Source organism: Triticum aestivum, chromosome 4B, assembly GCF_018294505.1.
Source record: "Triticum aestivum cultivar Chinese Spring chromosome 4B, IWGSC CS RefSeq v2.1, whole genome shotgun sequence".
Lineage (NCBI taxonomy): Eukaryota > Viridiplantae > Streptophyta > Magnoliopsida > Poales > Poaceae > Triticum > Triticum aestivum.
Genome location: NC_057804.1, coordinates 566106582 through 566124165, shown reverse-complemented (window position 1 = coordinate 566124165; position 17584 = coordinate 566106582).

The window sequence follows — 17584 nt, the reverse complement described above, 5'->3', positions numbered from 1 at the left end:
TATTGTATGGAGTATATCATATTAATCATCATAAATGCAATGTATGGTTTCGCCATTGAACCCAATCCTAAGAAAGTATACCATTTGGCACGCGATGACATCATCCCTTGTGCCATTGGCTAATTAATGTCATGTACAATGATGGCATATGGATACATATGCCCCATGAGAAAAGTAGTTTCAAGTAACTACATTGATTTTTTTTCTCTCCAACGCAAACTATTGCTAGTGGGCCTTATCAACAAATAGATAATAGAAACTTTAATACATATGGATCTATACTCTTTACTTTAACTTTCCAGTTTTTTACATCGGATCATACTTTTTCTTCCCAAGCACCCGCCTCTTATAGAGGATCCCACTTTCCTATCCGAATCTACTTCCCCTGACATCCGATCTTATATGGCACACGGGGCATCACCATGAGGCTATGCATTGGTCATGTCCTAATAGCAAGCTCATCAAATTAATTTTCATGGGTTCCATGAATAGCTAAGGGCATATCTAACTCATCCCTTATAACCAGTTAGAGCACCTAGCCGATCCTCAATCCGCTGTAAGAGACTATAATTTTTGCTCTGTCACTAACTTTCTTCCTATATTTACTCCGTCTGAGGCGGCCGGGTATAATTTTTCTTCACGCAAAGTCATCCTCGTCGCCGGCCGGCGACTCACGTGAAGCTCCCATTGCCTCGCCGGTGACCTCTTGCCTCGCCGGTGACCTCACCGGCGACCCCTGCCCGTACTACTACTGGTACGACCACTAAATGTTGTTGTTGTTGCATGTCGCTGCTGCTCGCCGCCGCCGGTTTGTGGTTTTGCTGCTGCCGCTCGCCGTCATTGGTGTGTGCTACTGTTGTTGCTACTCCTCCCCGTTGTGTGTTGCTGCTACTCGCCGCCACCGGTGTGTGTTGCTGTTGCCTGCCAACGGTGCCTGCTGCTTGCTGCTGCTCCTCCCCGCTGTGTGCTGCTACTGCTGCTGCTCCACCGCCGGTGCGTGCTGCTATTGCTCGCCGCTGCGTGCTGCTGCTGCTCGCTGTCGTCGGTGCATGCTACTGCTGCTCCTCCCAGTTGCGTGCCTCTGTTGCTGCTGCTTGCCGCCGGCATGGTCACCATGGTTGCCACTCGCTGCGGAGGTGCATAGCAAGTATTCGACGAAATGTATGAGCCAAATTTAAGTTTACTCTGTTATATATATGGGGGCGGCTAGGTCCGGCCAAAACTTAGTGGAGTAAATAGGTGAAATTTGATCTGATCGTGGAGGAAAATGAACAATATGATCTCCATTACATATCCTAAGATAAACAAAAGTGACACAAGACGACTATCGTCCGCATAGCATATCGCTGATGTATTGACATGTACTCCCTCCGTTTCCAAATGTAAGTCTTTTTAGAGATTGTAACAAGTGACTACATACGGAGCAAAATGAGTGAATCTACACTCTAAAATATGTCTATATACATCTGTATGTTGTAGTCCATTTGAAATGTCTAAAAAGACTTATATTTAGGAACGGAGGGAGTATGAATTAGTTAGATGCATCAATATGCATGGATTCAATTGTATGTGAAAAGGCATTGGTATGAGTAGAACAAAGACCCATATAAGCATGCTTGGATGGTGGCCACGGCGAAGTTCGTAGCTACTACAATGGTGGTCTGAGAAAACTAAAAAAAAGGTATGTTTTTAAACAGAAATTCGATCATGTGCTTGTTACTATGTATGTTAATTTCGTTAGCTATATACTAGCAGTTTCATACCAGCATGTGCATTGCAAGCTAGCAGTAACTCGTCAATTAGTTAAGCAGAGCCACCGCTAAAGACTACTTCAAACAACAGAACAGGAGGATACCTTGCATTCCAACAGAGTTACAAGCATTATTTCCCTCCCAAAAAAAAAAGAGTTACAAGCATTATTAATTTCACCTTCCATGCAGTAAAAAACAAAGCAAATCATCCTCTCGCTGTAGCTGGTCAGCAAAACAATGTGAATTCAAGAACAGACTTCATGCCCTGAAGTCATATATAGATCTTGGCAGATCTCTGATCAAGTCATGCGTGCATGGCCAAAGTTGGTCATCCAGGACACCAGGAGCTACCATAGCCGCCTCTGCTTGCCTGCCAGCCGTGAATCATGAACGTATTAGGGTTTTTTTTAGACAATCATGAACGTATTAGGTATTAAGACCACCTTTAACCGAGCTTCGTCGCCGCCGTTTCGCTAAAAAGGTAACCAAACTGGCCTGTCAGACTAGCAGACACCAATAATTCTTCAGCACTGGTAGCTCTCATGTGATGTAAGATTCCCTGTATACGCCGTGCAAAGTTTATTTTTGGGACTTTACAGGGTGCATGAAAATCAGGGTTCTTTAGCAGGAAATTTGTGTGGGTAGGTAGTATGGGTTAGTTTTAAAACTGTGTCAAGTTGTCAGCCACATGGGTCAAGCAAGCATCCAAACTCTTTCATCATCTTTAAAGAGTACAGAGATGTCTACATCTGAAGGACGAAGTAGATTTGGCAGTGTCAGGTTTCTTCCTATATACAGTATTTTTTTCTGTTTTTCCTTTTCGAGAATCATATTATATTTCTCTTGATCACATTAGCAGCCCCTGGTATGGTATCCCCTTGACCACAAATGCAGGGGCTTAGCAGCCCATGGTCTTGACTTGTGTGCAAATGGAAGGTCGGATATGCGCGTATCATCGACATTAAAATACTATCAGCAGTTCGTCATCGCCATTGTCTTCCTCATCTATTTCGTCCTCTGTAATGATCTTCAAGGAACCGATATACATATCTACAAATTGGCTGAGTGTCATGTAATTTTTTTTTAAAACCGGGCATTACCCCTTTTCATTAACCAAATAACGGAAATACAACAGTCTCCGAGCTGATTCAGAAAGGAAGCGGGAAAGGGGAAAGCGAGTTCAACGCATCGCCGGGAAACCCACCACAGGAACTCGCCTACGAGACACCTGCTGTGGGGCAAAAACCCGACAACACCTACAGTTCTAAGAGCCCAACAAACATCAGCAAAGTATTATGCAAAATACACGACCCATCAGGTCACATTCTCACGCAGGAGGACACACAAGTAACCCTGCTTTCTTGAGCCGGCTGGAGTTTGAAGACGTGAACTATCATGTAGTCGCCGAATCTTCAGTGGCAGCTGCGCAGATCATCATCATGTTGCTAGTGTTGCGCCTCAGCATCTCCGCTCCACGCTCCATCGCCTCACGGTCTGCCCCCTTCAGGAGACCTGCCCAGTAGGTGATAAAGACACACGCAGAAAAGACAATCTCAAAAGGAGTTTTAGGGAGTTTAAACTCAAAGGTCGCCCTGTTACGATTGTTCCAAATTGCTCAACAGATGGCAGCAAGACCGAAGGTATAGAACTTAGCACCATCAGGGAGGTAAACATAACACCAAGTGTAATACTGCCAGAGGTTATTAGGACAAAGATCGGTGCCCAGGACCGCTCCCACCAATCGCCAGATCACTCTGGCAACAGGGCATAGGAAGAAAAGATGTTGCGCCGTCTCACGAGCAGCGCAAAACGAACACTTAGCATTACCAGGCCAATTACGCCGTTTCATAACATCTCTAGTTAGGACCGCATCCTGAAATAACTGCCACATAAAGATTTTGATCTTAAGTGGAATATTAGCTTTCTAGACCCATCGATAGTCACATCCTGCAAGGTTGCTTTCAAGGAGTTTGTACATGGATTTAGTAGTAAATCGATGCTTATGCCCAGGTGCCCAGCCAACCTTGTCTGGCTCTGTAGATGAGATGGTACCTAGCACAGTTGTGCGCATCTCGATCCACATGTTCTCAAGGGGGGGGGGGGGGGTTAGCCTTCTGCGAAACATGTCGCCGGCCCCCACATCACCCAACTTGTCAACCGTAATCTTAGGCATATTAGAGATGCTAAACAGCTGTGGGTATTGAACCCGCATAGGAGGCATGCCATTTACGGAGTCCTCCCAAACTTGCGCCACGTCCCCCGAGTTAATCTGAATAATTCTGCCCCTCATGTAATAATCTTTAACTTTCATAATATCTTTCCAGATAGGGGAATCATTAAACTTTCTCCTCACCGTGGCAACCGTATCTTGTTTCAAGTATTTAGCCTTAACTATATCTTGCCAAAGTCCTTGTTGAGTATCCAGCTTCCACCATCATTTTACCAGGAGGCTAATATTTTGTTTGCGAAGGTCCTTAACACCCAGCCCACCCTTGTCCTTGGAGCGACACACTCTGCTCCAACGGACTAAGTGGTATCTTTTTCGACCCTCCCAACTTTGCCAGAAAAATCGACGTCTCCTCTTGTCCAATTTTTCAATGAAAGTTTTAGGGAGAAGGAACATAGCCATATAGTAATAGACTATACTGGACAAGGAGGAGTTCAGCAGCGTAAGTCTGCCACCCGATGAAGCAGCATTGCCTATCCAGGCCTCACAGCACTTGCCAAATTTGTCATCAACAAAAATCCACTCCAGGCATCTTAAAGAGGAGAAACTAACTGGTACTCCTAAGTAACGCATAGGAAAATGACCAATTTGGCAGTTGAAGAGCTCTGCATAGTAACTAAGGATATTGTCATCACCCCCTACACACAGGATTTCGCTCTTAAGGTAGTTAATTTTCAAGCCTGACATGAGCTCAAACATGTAAAGAAGCAATTTGAGGTTGATTGCAGCAGATGTGTCATGCTCGAAGCATAACACCGTATCATCTGCGTATTGCAACACAGCAACTCCCCCCTCAATAAGATCAGGGGCTAAGCCAGTGATCAATTTTTCCTTTTGAGCATTGAAGATCATCTTCGAGAGGCACTCAACCGCTAGATTGAACAAAAAAGGTGAGTGGGGGTCGCCCTGGCGAACCCCTTTGCGACTCACAAAATAAGGTCCAGTTTCGTTATTCAACTTGATACTCACCGTGCCATCATTCAGGATCTTTTTAATCCATCCACACCATTTATCATTAAACCCCCTCATCCTATGACATTCTAGGAGGAAATCTCAGTTGATTTTATCGTATGCTTTTTCAAAGTCAAGCTTTAAAACCACGCCAACTTTCCTCTTACTGTGAGCATGATGCAACACCTCATGCAAGGACAGAATTCCATCCATGATGTTTCTGTTCTTAATGAAGGCATTTTGGTGCCGGCTGGTCAACTTATCCGCATAGATAGCTACGCGGTTGTCCAACACTTTAGTAATTAGTTTATAGGGACAAAGAAGAAGGTAAATGGGGCGAAATTGCTGAATTTTCTTAGCCCCTGCCATTTTAGGGATCAGTGTAATTATACCATAGTTAAGACGGGCAACATCCAATGTTCCAGCATGGAAGGCCTCAAAAATGCGCATGATATCTGCCTTAATAAAATCCCAGCAAGCTTTATAAAACTCTGCTGGGATGTTATCAGGCCCAGCGGCTCTATTGCTTTCCATACTAAATAAGGCTGCCTTGACCTCTGCCTCAGAGAAAGGGCGAACCAAATACTCATTGTCTTGATCGTTCAACTTCTCATGCTCCCCCCAGGTATCAGGAGACAGATGGAATAGATTGCCTGGTGCTTCCCCAAACAGCTCCTTATAGTAAGTGGTAGCATGATCAAGTAAATTCTTTGTGCCCTCGATCACATTATCCTCATCAGTGAAGGACTGGATAGTATTCTTACGTTTTCTACCATTCGCAATGCGATGATAGTACGCAGTGTTTTGATCACCTTTCAACAACCATCGCTCTTTAGACTGCTGCAGTCTGAATAACTCTTCGTTCGTCAGAATTACATTAAGCTCGGCCAAGAGTGAAGCTCTATAGCAGCAAGACCCGGCATCAACGATGCCTTCTTCCTCCATTTTTTCAATCTCCTCAAGTTCTTTACGGATCTCTTTCTTCCTTTTCCTCTCGTGTCCAAAGACATGGGACCCCCAACCCTTGAAATATTTCTTACATCGTTTCAGTTTGATATTTAGGGTGTCTATGGGATCATTCGAGTTAACCGGCTACTCCCAGATTGCTCTGGCCTTGGGCAAGAACAACTCATTGCTCAACCAGCTAATCTCAAAGCGAAACTCTTTTTTCTTAGGGGGTTCTAGATTGCCAGGTTTCAGGGAGAGAAGGAGGGGATTGTGATCAGAGATGTCTCGAACAAGCTTACGAACTGACACCAGAGGAAATAACTCTTCCCAGGAAAGACTCATAAGCACCCTGTCCAGCTTCTCTAGAGTGGGATGGGCCTGATGATTAGACCAGGTGTATTTGCCCCCAGATAAGTGAATTTCTCTGAGACTAAACGCATTGATCACAGAATTGAATTTGTCAACATAAGGATTAAGTCTCATGTTTTTATTTTTGTCATCACACCCCCTCAAGATGTTAAAGTCACCACCTATGATATAAGGTATATCAATGCGAGAGCAAAAGGATGCCATTTCAACAAGGAAATCATCCTTGAACTCCTCCTGGGCTGCTCCATAAACAACCACAGAGCCCATATACTATCTCTCTCAACATCATGTATAGTGGCTTGTAAGATACACTTACCCACTTTCCAGGGTATAACTTCATACTTTTCTTTCTTAACACCACAAAGGATACCACCAGACTTGCCTCTCGAGGGGACCCAACACCAAGCAAAAAGGCCATAGGGATCGATCTTCCTAAAGTAACTCTTATGAAAATCCTTTTTCATCGTTTCTTGCAACGCCAGGAAATCCAGGGAGTAGTCCTTAATAAGATCTGAGAGGCAGGTGGACATCCCCTTTTTCCCTGCCCCCCTACAGTTCCAAAAGATCCCACTCATTTGACAACCGTATTGTGTTTTCTCCCCCTGGTAACCTTGTTAGGAAGCTGAGCAAGGTTACCCACTTTGATCAGGGCTATTTCCCTGTCTCTCTGACTCCTGGTGACAGGTCTACTAACATTCACCACAGGTTTCCTAGGTCTTCTTCTAGATTTAACCAGGGTAAACTCATTAGTATCAGTGTCAGGGTTCCCCTCATCCCCCCAATCCATACTCAAAGGTGTTTTATCTCCTTTGGCATTGATTAAGAACAGACTATTATTCTTGCCATCGTCCTGAGTGCTATCCTTATTACTATTCAAAGCATTAACTCGAGATTTTTCAAGTTCACGAAGAATATCTATGCTCGCAAAGTCTGTGTCAGGAATATGGACACCCATTTTAACAGCACGTAAAACTAACTCAGGATCAGATAGCACATCAAAGGTATTACTATTACTGTTATTACCTTCCAGATTGTGCTTCTTGGCCACTGCAGCTGCCTTTTCATCAATTCGCATCAGGTTAGTCTGGGCGTTGCGCAAACTGAAGCGAAGATTCTCTTCTGTGACAAGAGGAGGGGTGGGAATCACCTCATTCTCATTGTCCATTGATGAATCAGGAGACTGGACGATGTATTTGCTTGGCCCCTCCCCCTCGAAGATTCCACTTTCCTGCAGGGGTTGCATAGACGCATCGTAGTTGACCATGTCAGCATAGGATTTACTCATTTTGCACAGAGCAGTACAACAATCAGGGGACTTTGTCGAATTCATCAGGGGGGAAACGCTTACATTTTCAAGAGTAGATTGTTTGCCATAGGGTAGATCACTTTTTCCTTTCATTTTCTCTGCCTTGTCGTGTTCCATGGCCAGAGTATCAATCAGGAGAGTGTTATCAAGAGATTCGTCTGAACCCTCATCTTCCAGAGAATCCTGCTGCCTTTCCTGGCCTGTATACCGAGAGTCAATGCCCGCACTAGCCACATGTGAGGAAGATCCCCCCTCCTTGTTTCCATTGGCAGCTTGCATTTTCATTTTCTTAAACGTATGATTCCCAGGATCAGGAGTAACATTCACTGTTGTTTTCTTACGATCAGGATCCCTGACCAGCACATGATCCAGCTCATAATAAAAATCGAAGAAGTGATCCCCCAGCACTGCCTCAGCTACAGGTGGGATCTCATCCACATTCCTGCAACCTATCTTCACACGCACATATTCGGGGCGATGAAGTGTGGCACCATCAATCTCCAAGGGGACACCAACCAGAGAGGAAACAAATGCCAGATTCCTTTCATTCCTTTTCTCCAAGGGGACATTGCTCACTTTAACCCAGGCTTTCTCCATAACCCCTTTGGCTCCAAGAGCCGAGATCCAGGAGTCAATTTTCACCACAGTACCAGTGGATTTCAAAGTCATTCTGCCAGTATAACACGCTTTGGACACATCACGACGATTAGGGAATCTAACAATGAAAACACCAGGACCAATAGCTCTAGCAGTGCATCTCCAGCCAGTGGCAATATACTGAGACAAATCAAATTCCATATCCTTAGTAGAGGTGTGTCCTTCCACAATAGTCACCACCACACTTGTCTCACGTTCTTTCATTTGCCTAGCCGTGCACGAATCGTGAATATAATAGAACCCTTGCCCTTTGGCAGAGAAGGCACACATGGGCGCAATGCAATCCCAAGGAAGAAATTCAACACACACAGAAGCAAGATGTGTTGGAAATATGCCCTAGAGGCAATAATAAATTGATTATTATTATATTTCCTTGTTCATGATAATCGTTTATTATCCATGCTAGAATTGTATTGATAGGAAACTTAGATACATGTGTGGATACATAGACAACACCATGTCCCTAGTAAGCCTCTAGTTGACTAGCTCGTTAATCAATAGATGGTTACGGTTTCCTGACCATGGACATTGGATGTCGTTGATAACGGGATCACATCATTAGGAGAATGATGTGATGGACAAGACCCAATCCTAAGCCTAGCACAAGATCATGTAGTTCGTATGCTAAAGCTTTTCTAATGTCAAGTATCATTTCCTTAGACCATGAGATTGTGCAACTCCCGGATACCGTAGGAGTGCTTTGGGTGTGCCAAACGTCACAACGTAACTGGGTGGCTATAAAGGTACACTACGAGTATCTCTGAAAGTGTCTGTTGGGTTGGCACGAATCGAGATTGGGATTTTGTCACTCCGTGTAAACGGAGAGGTATCTCTGGGCCCACTCGGTAGGACATCATCATAATGTGCACAATGTGACCAAGGGGTTGATCACTGGATGATGTGTTACGGAACGAGTAAAGAGACTTGCCGGTAACGAGATTGAACAAGGTATCGGTATACCAACGATCGAATCTCGGGCAAGTACCATACCGCTAGACAAAGGGAATTGTATACGGGATCGATTGAGTCCTTGACATCGTGGTTCATCCGATGAGATCATCGTGGAACATGTGGGAGCCAACATGGGTATCCAGATCCCGCTGTTGGTTATTGACCGGAGAACATCTCGGTCATGTCTGCATGTCTCCCGAACCCGTAGGGTCTACACACTTAAGGTTCGATGACGCTAGGGTTATAAAGGAAGCTTGTATGTGGTTACCGAATGTTGTTCGGAGTCCCGGATGAGATCCCAGACGTCACGAGGAGTTCCGGAATGGTCCGGAGGTAAAGATTTATATATAGGAAGTCCTGTTTCGGCCATCGGGACAAGTTTCGGGGTCATCGGTATTGTACCGGGACCACCGGAAGGGTCCCGGGGGCCCACCGGGTGGGGCCACCTGCCCCGGGGGGCCACATGGGCTGTAGGGGGTGCGCCTTGGCCTATATGGGCCAAGGGCACCAGCCCCAAGAGGCCCATGCGCCAAGGAAACTTGGGGAGGGAAGAGTCCTAAAGGGGAAGGCACCTCCGAGGTGCCTTGGGGAGGATGGACTCCTCCCCCCCTCTTAGCCGCACCCTTTCCTTGGAGGAAGGGGCAAGGCTGTGCCTCCCCCCTCTCCCCTTCCCCTATATATAGTGGAGGGGAGGGAGGGCATCCATACCTGAGCCCTTGGCACCTCCCTCCCTCCCGTGACACCTCCTCCTCTCCCGTAGGTGCTTGGCGAAGCCCTGCAGGATTGCCACGCTCCTCCATCACCACCACGCCGTTGTGCTGCTGCTGGATGGAGTCTTCCTCAACCTCTCCCTCTCTCCTTGCTGGATCAAGGCGTGGGAGACATCGTCGAGCTGTACGTGTGTTGAACGCGGAGGTGTCGTCCGTTCGGCACTAGGATCATCGGTGATCTGAATCACGACGAGTACGACTCCATCAACCCCGTTCACTTGAACGCTTCCGCTTAGCGATCTACAAGGGTATGTAGATGCACTCCCCTTTCTACTCGTTGCTGGTCTCTCCATAGATAGATCTTGGTGTTACGTAGGAAAATTTTTGAATTTCTGCTACGTTCCCCAACAGTGGCATCATGAGCTAGGTCTATTGCGTAGATTCTTTGCACGAGTAGAACACAAAGTAGTTGTGGGCGTCGATATTGTTCAATATGCTTGCCGTTACTAGTCTTATCTTGATTCGGCGGCATCGTGGGATGAAGCGGCCCGGACCAACCTTACACGTACGCTTACGTGAGACCGGTTCCACCGACAAACATGCACTAGTTGCATAAGGTGGCTGGCGGGTGTCTGTCTCTCCCACTTTAGTCGGATCGGATTCGATGAAAAGGGTCCTTATGAAGGGTAAATAGCAATTGGCATATCACGTTGTGGTTCATGCGTAGGTAAGAAACGTTCTTGCTAGAAACCCATAGCAGCCACGTAAAACATGCAAACAACAATTAGACGACGTCTAACTTGTTTTTGCAGGGTATGCTATGTGATGTGATATGGCCAAAAAGGATGTGATGAATGATATATGTGATGTATGAGATTGATCATGTTCTTGTAATAGGAATCACGACTTGCATGTCGATGAGTATGACAACCGGCAGGAGCCATAGGAGTTGTCTTTATTTATTTGTGACCTGCGTGTCAACTTAAACGTCATGTAATTACTTTACTTTATTGCTAACCGTTAGCCATAGTAGTAGAAGTAATAGTTGGCGAGGCAACTTCATGAAGACACGATGATGGAGATCATGATGATGGAGATCATGGTGTCATGCCGGTGACGATGATGATCATGGAGCCCCGAAGATGGAGATCAAAAGGAGCAAAGTGATGATGGCCATATCATGTCACTATTTGATTGCATGTGATGTTTATCATGTTTATACATCTTATTTGCTTAGAACGACGGTAGTAAATAAGATGATCCCTTACAACAATTTCAAGAAGTGTTCTCCCCTAATTGCACACCGTTGCGACAGTTCGTGTTTCGAAGCACCACGTGATGATCGGGTGTTAGATTCTAACGTTCACATACAACAGGTGTAAGACAGATTTACACACGCAAAACACTTAGGGTTAACTTGACGAGCCTAGCATGTACAGACATGGCCTCGGAACACGGAGACCGAAAGGTCGAGCATGAGTCGTATAGTAGATACGATCAACATGAAGATGTTCACCGATGATGACTAGTCCGTCTCACGTGATGATCGGACACGGCCTAGTTTGACTCGGATCATGTGATCATTTAGATGACCAGAGGGATGTCTATCTGAGTGGGAGTTCATAAGATGAACTTAATTATCCTGAACATAGTCAAAAGGTTTTTGCAAATTATGTCGTAGCTCACGCTATAGTTCTACTGTTTAGATATGTTCCTAGAGAAAAATTAGTTGAAAGTTGATAGTAGCAATTATGCGGACTAGGTCCGTAAACTGAGGATTGTCCTTATTGCTTCATAGAAGGCTTATGTCCTTAATGCACCGCTCAGTGTGCTGAACCCCAAACATCGTTTGTGGTTGTTACGAACATCTGACATACACGTTTTGATAACTACGTGATAGTTCAGTTAAACGGTTTAGAGTTGAGGCACCAAAGACGCTTTTGAAACGTCGCGGAACATATGAGATGTTTTGAGGGCTGAAATTGGGATTTCAGGCTCGTGCCCATGTCAAGAGGTATAAGACCTCCGATGACTTTCTTAACCTGCAAACTAAGGAGAAAAGCTCAATTGTTGAGCTTGTGCTCAGATTGTCTGAGTACAACAATCATTTGAATCGAGTGGGAGTTGATCTTCCAGATAAGACAGTGATGGTTCTCCAAAGTCATTGCCACCAAGCTGTTAGAGCTTCGTGATGAACTATAACATATCAGGGATAGATATGATGATCCTTGAGGTATTCGCGATGTTTGACACCGCGAAAGTAGAAATCAAGAAGGAGCATCAATTGTTGATGGTTGGTGAAACCACTAGTTTCAAGAAGGGCAAGGGCAAGAAGGGATACTTCATGAAACGGCAAATCAGCTGCTGCTCTAGTGAAGAAACCCAAGGTAAAACCCAAACCCGAGACTAAGTGCTTCTGTAATAAGGGGAACAACCACTAGAGCAGAATTACCCTAGATACTTGGTAGATAAGAAGGCTGGCAAGGTCGATAGAAGTATATTGGATATACATTGTGTTAATGTGTACTTTGCTAGTACTCCTAGTAGCACCAGGGTATTAGATACCGGTTCGGTTGCTAAGTGTTAGTAACTCGAAACAAAAGGCTACAGGATAAATGGAGACTAGCTAAAGGTGAGCTGACGATATGTGTTGGAAGTTTTTCCAAGCTTGATATGATCAAGCATCGCACGCTCCCTCTACCAAAGAGATTGGTGTTAAACCTAAATAATTGTTATTTGGTGTTTGCGTTGAGCATAGACATGATTGGATTACGTCTATCGCAATACGGTTATTCATTTAAGGAGAATAATGGTTACTCTGTTTATTTGAATAATACCTTCAATGGTCTTACACCTAAAATGAATGGTTTATTAAATCTCGATCGTAGTGATACACATGTTCATGCCAAAAGATAGTAATGATAGTACCACCTACTTGTGGCACTGCCACGTAAGTCATATCGGTATAAAACGCATGAAGAAGCTCCATATTGATGGATCTTTGGGCTCACTCGTTTTTGAAAAGTTTGAGACATGCGAACCATGTCTATTGGTGTATATGCATGAAGAAACTCCATGCAAATGGACCGTTTTGACTCACTTGATTTTGAATCACTTGGGACATGCAAATCATACCACATGGGCAAGATGACTGAAAAGCCTCGTTTTCAGTAAGATGGAACAAGATAGCAACTTGTTGGAAGTAACACATTTTGATGTGTGCAGTCCAATGAGTGCTGAGGCATGCAGTGAATATCGTTATGTTCTTACTTCACAGATGATTCGAGTAGATGTTGAGTATATTTACTTGATGAATCACGAGTCTGAATTATTGAAAGGTTCAAGTAATTTCAGTGTGAAGTTGAAAGATCGTCGTGACAAGAGGATAAAAGATCTATGATATGATCATAGAGATGAATATCTGAATCACGAATTTGGCACAGAGTTAAGACATTGTGGAAATTGTTTCACAACTGATACAGCCTGGAACACCATAGTGTGATGGTGTGTCCAAATGTCATAGTTGCACCCTATTGGATATGGTGCATACCATGATGTCTCTTATCGAACTGCCACGATAGTTTATGGGTTAGGCATTAAAGACAACCACATTCACTTTAAATAGGGCACCACGTAATTCCGATGAGATGACACCGTATGAATTATGGTTTAGAGAAACCTAAGTTGTCGTTTCTTAAAGGTTTGGGGCTGCGACGCTTATGTGAAAAAGTTTCAGGATTAAGCTCGAACCCAAAGCGGATAAAGTACATCTTCATAGGACACCCAAAAACAGTTGGGTATACCTCCTAATTCAGATCCGAAAGCAATATGAATTGTTTCTAGAATTGGGTCCTTTCTCGAGGAAAGGTTTCTCTCGAAAGAATTGAGTGGGAGGATGGTGGAGACTTGATGAGGTTATTGAACCATCACTTCAACCAGTGTGTAGCAGGGCACAGGAAGTTGTTCCTGTGGCACCTACACCAATTGAAGTAGAAGCTTATGATAGTGATCATGAAACTTCAGATCAAGTCACTCCCAAACCTCGTAGGGTGACAAGGATACGTACTACTTCAGAGTGGTACAGTAATCCTGTCTTGGAAGTCATGTTGCTAGACAACAATGAACCTACGAGCTATGGAGAAGCGATGGTGGGCCCGAATTCCGATAAATGGCTCGAGGCCATGTAATCCGAGAGAGGATCCATGTATGAAAACAAAGTGTAGACTTTGGCAGAACAACTCGATGGTCGTAAGGCTGTTGAGTGCAGATGGATTTTGAAAGGAAGACAGACAATGATGGTAAGTGTCACCATTGAGAAAGCTCGACTTGTCGTTAAGATGTTTTTCCACAAGTTCAAGGAGTTGACTACGATGAGACTTTCTCACTCGTAGCGATGCTAAGAGTCTGTTGGAATTATACTAGCAATTACTGCATTATTTATGAAATCTTGCAGATAGGATGTCAAAACATTGTTTCCTCGACGATTCTTGAGGAAAGGTTGTATGTGATACAACCGGAAGGTTTTGTCTACCCTGAAATATGCTAATAAGTATGCAAAGCTCCAGCAATCCTTCTGAGGACTGGAGTGAGCATCTCGGAGTTGGAATGTATGCTTTGATGATGATCAAAGATTTTGGGTGTATACAAAGTTTATGAGAAACTTGTATTTCCAAAGAAGTGCGTGGGAGCACTATAGAATTTCTGATGAGTATATGTTGTTGACATATTAATGATCAGAAATGACGTAGAATTTCTGGAAAGCATATAGGGTTATTTAGAAAGTGTTTTCAATGGAAAACCTGGATTAAGCTACTTGAACATTGAGCATCAAGATCTATAAGGATAGATCAAAACGCTTAATAGTACTTTCAAATGAGCACATGCCTTGACGTGATCTTGAAGGTGTTCAAGATGGATCAGTCAAAGAAGGAGTTCTTGCCTGAGTTGTAAGGTATGAAGTTAAGACTTAAAGCTCGACCATGGCAGAATAGAGAGAAAGGAACGAAGGTCGTCCCCTATGCTTAAGACATAGGCTCTACAGTATGCTATGCTGTGTACCGCACCTGAAGTGTGCTTTACCATGAGTCAGTCAAGGGGTACAAGAGTGATCCAAGAATGGATCACAGGACAACGGTCAAAGTTATCCTTAGTAACTAGTGGACTAAGGAATTTTCTCAATTATGGAGGTGGTAAAAGAGTTCGTCGTAAAGGGTTACGTCGATGCAAGCTTAACACCTATCCGGATAGCTCTGAGTAGAGATACCGGATACATATAATGGAGCAACAATTTAGAATAGCTCCAAGTAGAACAGTTATTTGGAATAGCTCCAAATAGAGCGTGGTAGCTACATCTAGGAGATGACATAGAGATTTGTAAAGCACACACGGATCTGAAAGGTTCAGACCCGTTGACTATAACCTCTCTCACAAGCATAACATGATCAAACCCAGAACTCATCGAGTGTTAATCACATGGTAAATGTGAACTAGATTATTGACTCTAGTAAACTCTTTGGGTGTTAGTCACATGGGGATGTGACCTTGAGTGTTAATCACATATCAATGTGAACTAGATTATTGACTCTAGTGCAAGTGGGAGACTGTTGGAAATATGCCCTAGAGGCAATAATAAATTGATTATTATTATATTTCCTTGTTCATGATAATCTTTTATTATCCATGCTAGAATTGTATTGATAGGAAACTTAGATACATGTGTGGATACATAGACAACACCATGTCCCTAGTAAGCCTCTAGTTGACTAGCTCGTTAATCAATAGATGGTTACGGTTTCCTGACCATGGACATTGGATGTCGTTGATAACGGGATCACATCATTAGGAGAATGATGTGATGGACAAGACCCAATCCTAAGCCTAGCACAAGATCATGTAGTTCGTATGCTAAAGCTTTTCTAATGTCAAGTATCATTTCCTTAGACCATGAGATTGTGCAACTCCCGGATACCGTAGGAGTGCTTTGGGTGTGCCAAACGTCACAACGTAACTGGGTGGCTATAAAGGTACACTACGGGTATCTCTGAAAGTGTCTGTTGGGTTGGCACGAATCGAGATTGGGATTTTGTCACTCTGTGTAAACGGAGAGGTATCTCTGGGCCCACTCGGTAGGACATCATCATAATGTGCACAATGTGACCAAGGGGTTGATCACGGGATGATGTGTTACGGAACGAGTAAAGAGACTTGCCGGTAACGAGATTGAACAAGGTATCGGTATACCAACGATCGAATCTCGGGCAAGTACCATACCGCTAGACAAAGGGAATTGTATACGGGATCGATTGAGTCCTTGACATCGTGGTTCATTCGATGAGATCATCGTGGAACATGTGGGAGCCAACATGGGTATCCAGATCCCGCTGTTGGTTATTGACCGGAGAACATCTCGGTCATGTCTGCATGTCTCCCGAACCCGTAGGGTCTACACACTTAAGGTTCGATGACGCTAGGGTTATAAAGGAAGCTTGTATGTGGTTACCGAATGTTGTTCGGAGTCCCGGATGAGATCCCAGACGTCATGAGGAGTTCCGGAATGGTCCGGAGGTAAAGATTTATATATAGGAAGTCCTGTTTCGGCCATCGGGACAAGTTTCGGGGTCATCGGTATTGTACCGGGACCACCGGAAGGGTCCCGGGGGCCCACCGGGTGGGGCCACCTGCCCCGGGGGGCCACATGGGCTGTAGGGGGTGCGCCTTGGCCTATATGGGCCAAGGGCACCAGCCCCAAGAGGCCCATGCGCCAAGGAAACTTGGGGAGGGAAGAGTCCTAAAAGGGGAAGGCACCTCCGAGGTGCCTTGGGGAGGATGGACTCCTCCCCCCCTCTTAGCCGCACCCTTTCCTTGGAGGAAGGGGCAAGGCTGCGCCTCCCCCCTCTCCCCTGCCCCTATATATAGTGGAGGGGAGGGAGGGCATCCATACCTGAGCCCTTGGCACCTCCCTCCCTCCCGTGACACCTCCTCCTCTCCCGTAGGTGCTTGGCGAAGCCCTGCAGGATTGCCACGCTCCTCCATCACCACCACGCCGTTGTGCTGCTGCTGGATGGAGTCTTCCTCAACCTCTCCCTCTCTCCTTGCTGGATCAAGGCGTGGGAGACATCGTCGAGCTGTACGTGTGTTGAACGCGGAGGTGCCGTCCGTTCGGCACTAGGATCATCGGTGATCTGAATCACGACGAGTACGACTCCATCAACCCCGTTCACTTGAACGCTTCCGCTTAGCGATCTACAAGGGTATGTAGATGCACTCCCCTTTCTACTCGTTGCTGGTCTCTCCATAGATAGATCTTGGTGTTACGTAGGAAATTTTTTGAATTTCTGCTACGTTCCCCAACAAGATGACCTAGCTTACTGCATCTCTCACAAAAGGCTTGCGGACATCTAGCAGGGATACGCTCAGTTGACTTGCAGATGAGACAGGCGTTAGGGTTCATGGGTGGGTTCACCTGATTGCTTTGATTGCCCTGCATGCGGCGTTGTGGCATCTCTTCAGGCTGCTTGTCGATGTTGTCCCCCCCACCAGATCCAGACGCAGCCTTGGGCCTCTCCACCCAAACCCCGTCGGATCTGGCATCTTGACGCCCAGCCGCAGCAGCTTCCCATCGATCCACCGCGCCCGTGGAGTGGTCGTTGTTGGAGGAGGTGTGGTCGGCCTCGCCGCCGTTTCTCCGCCAGGAGAATTTGCGCCCGCGGTCGAA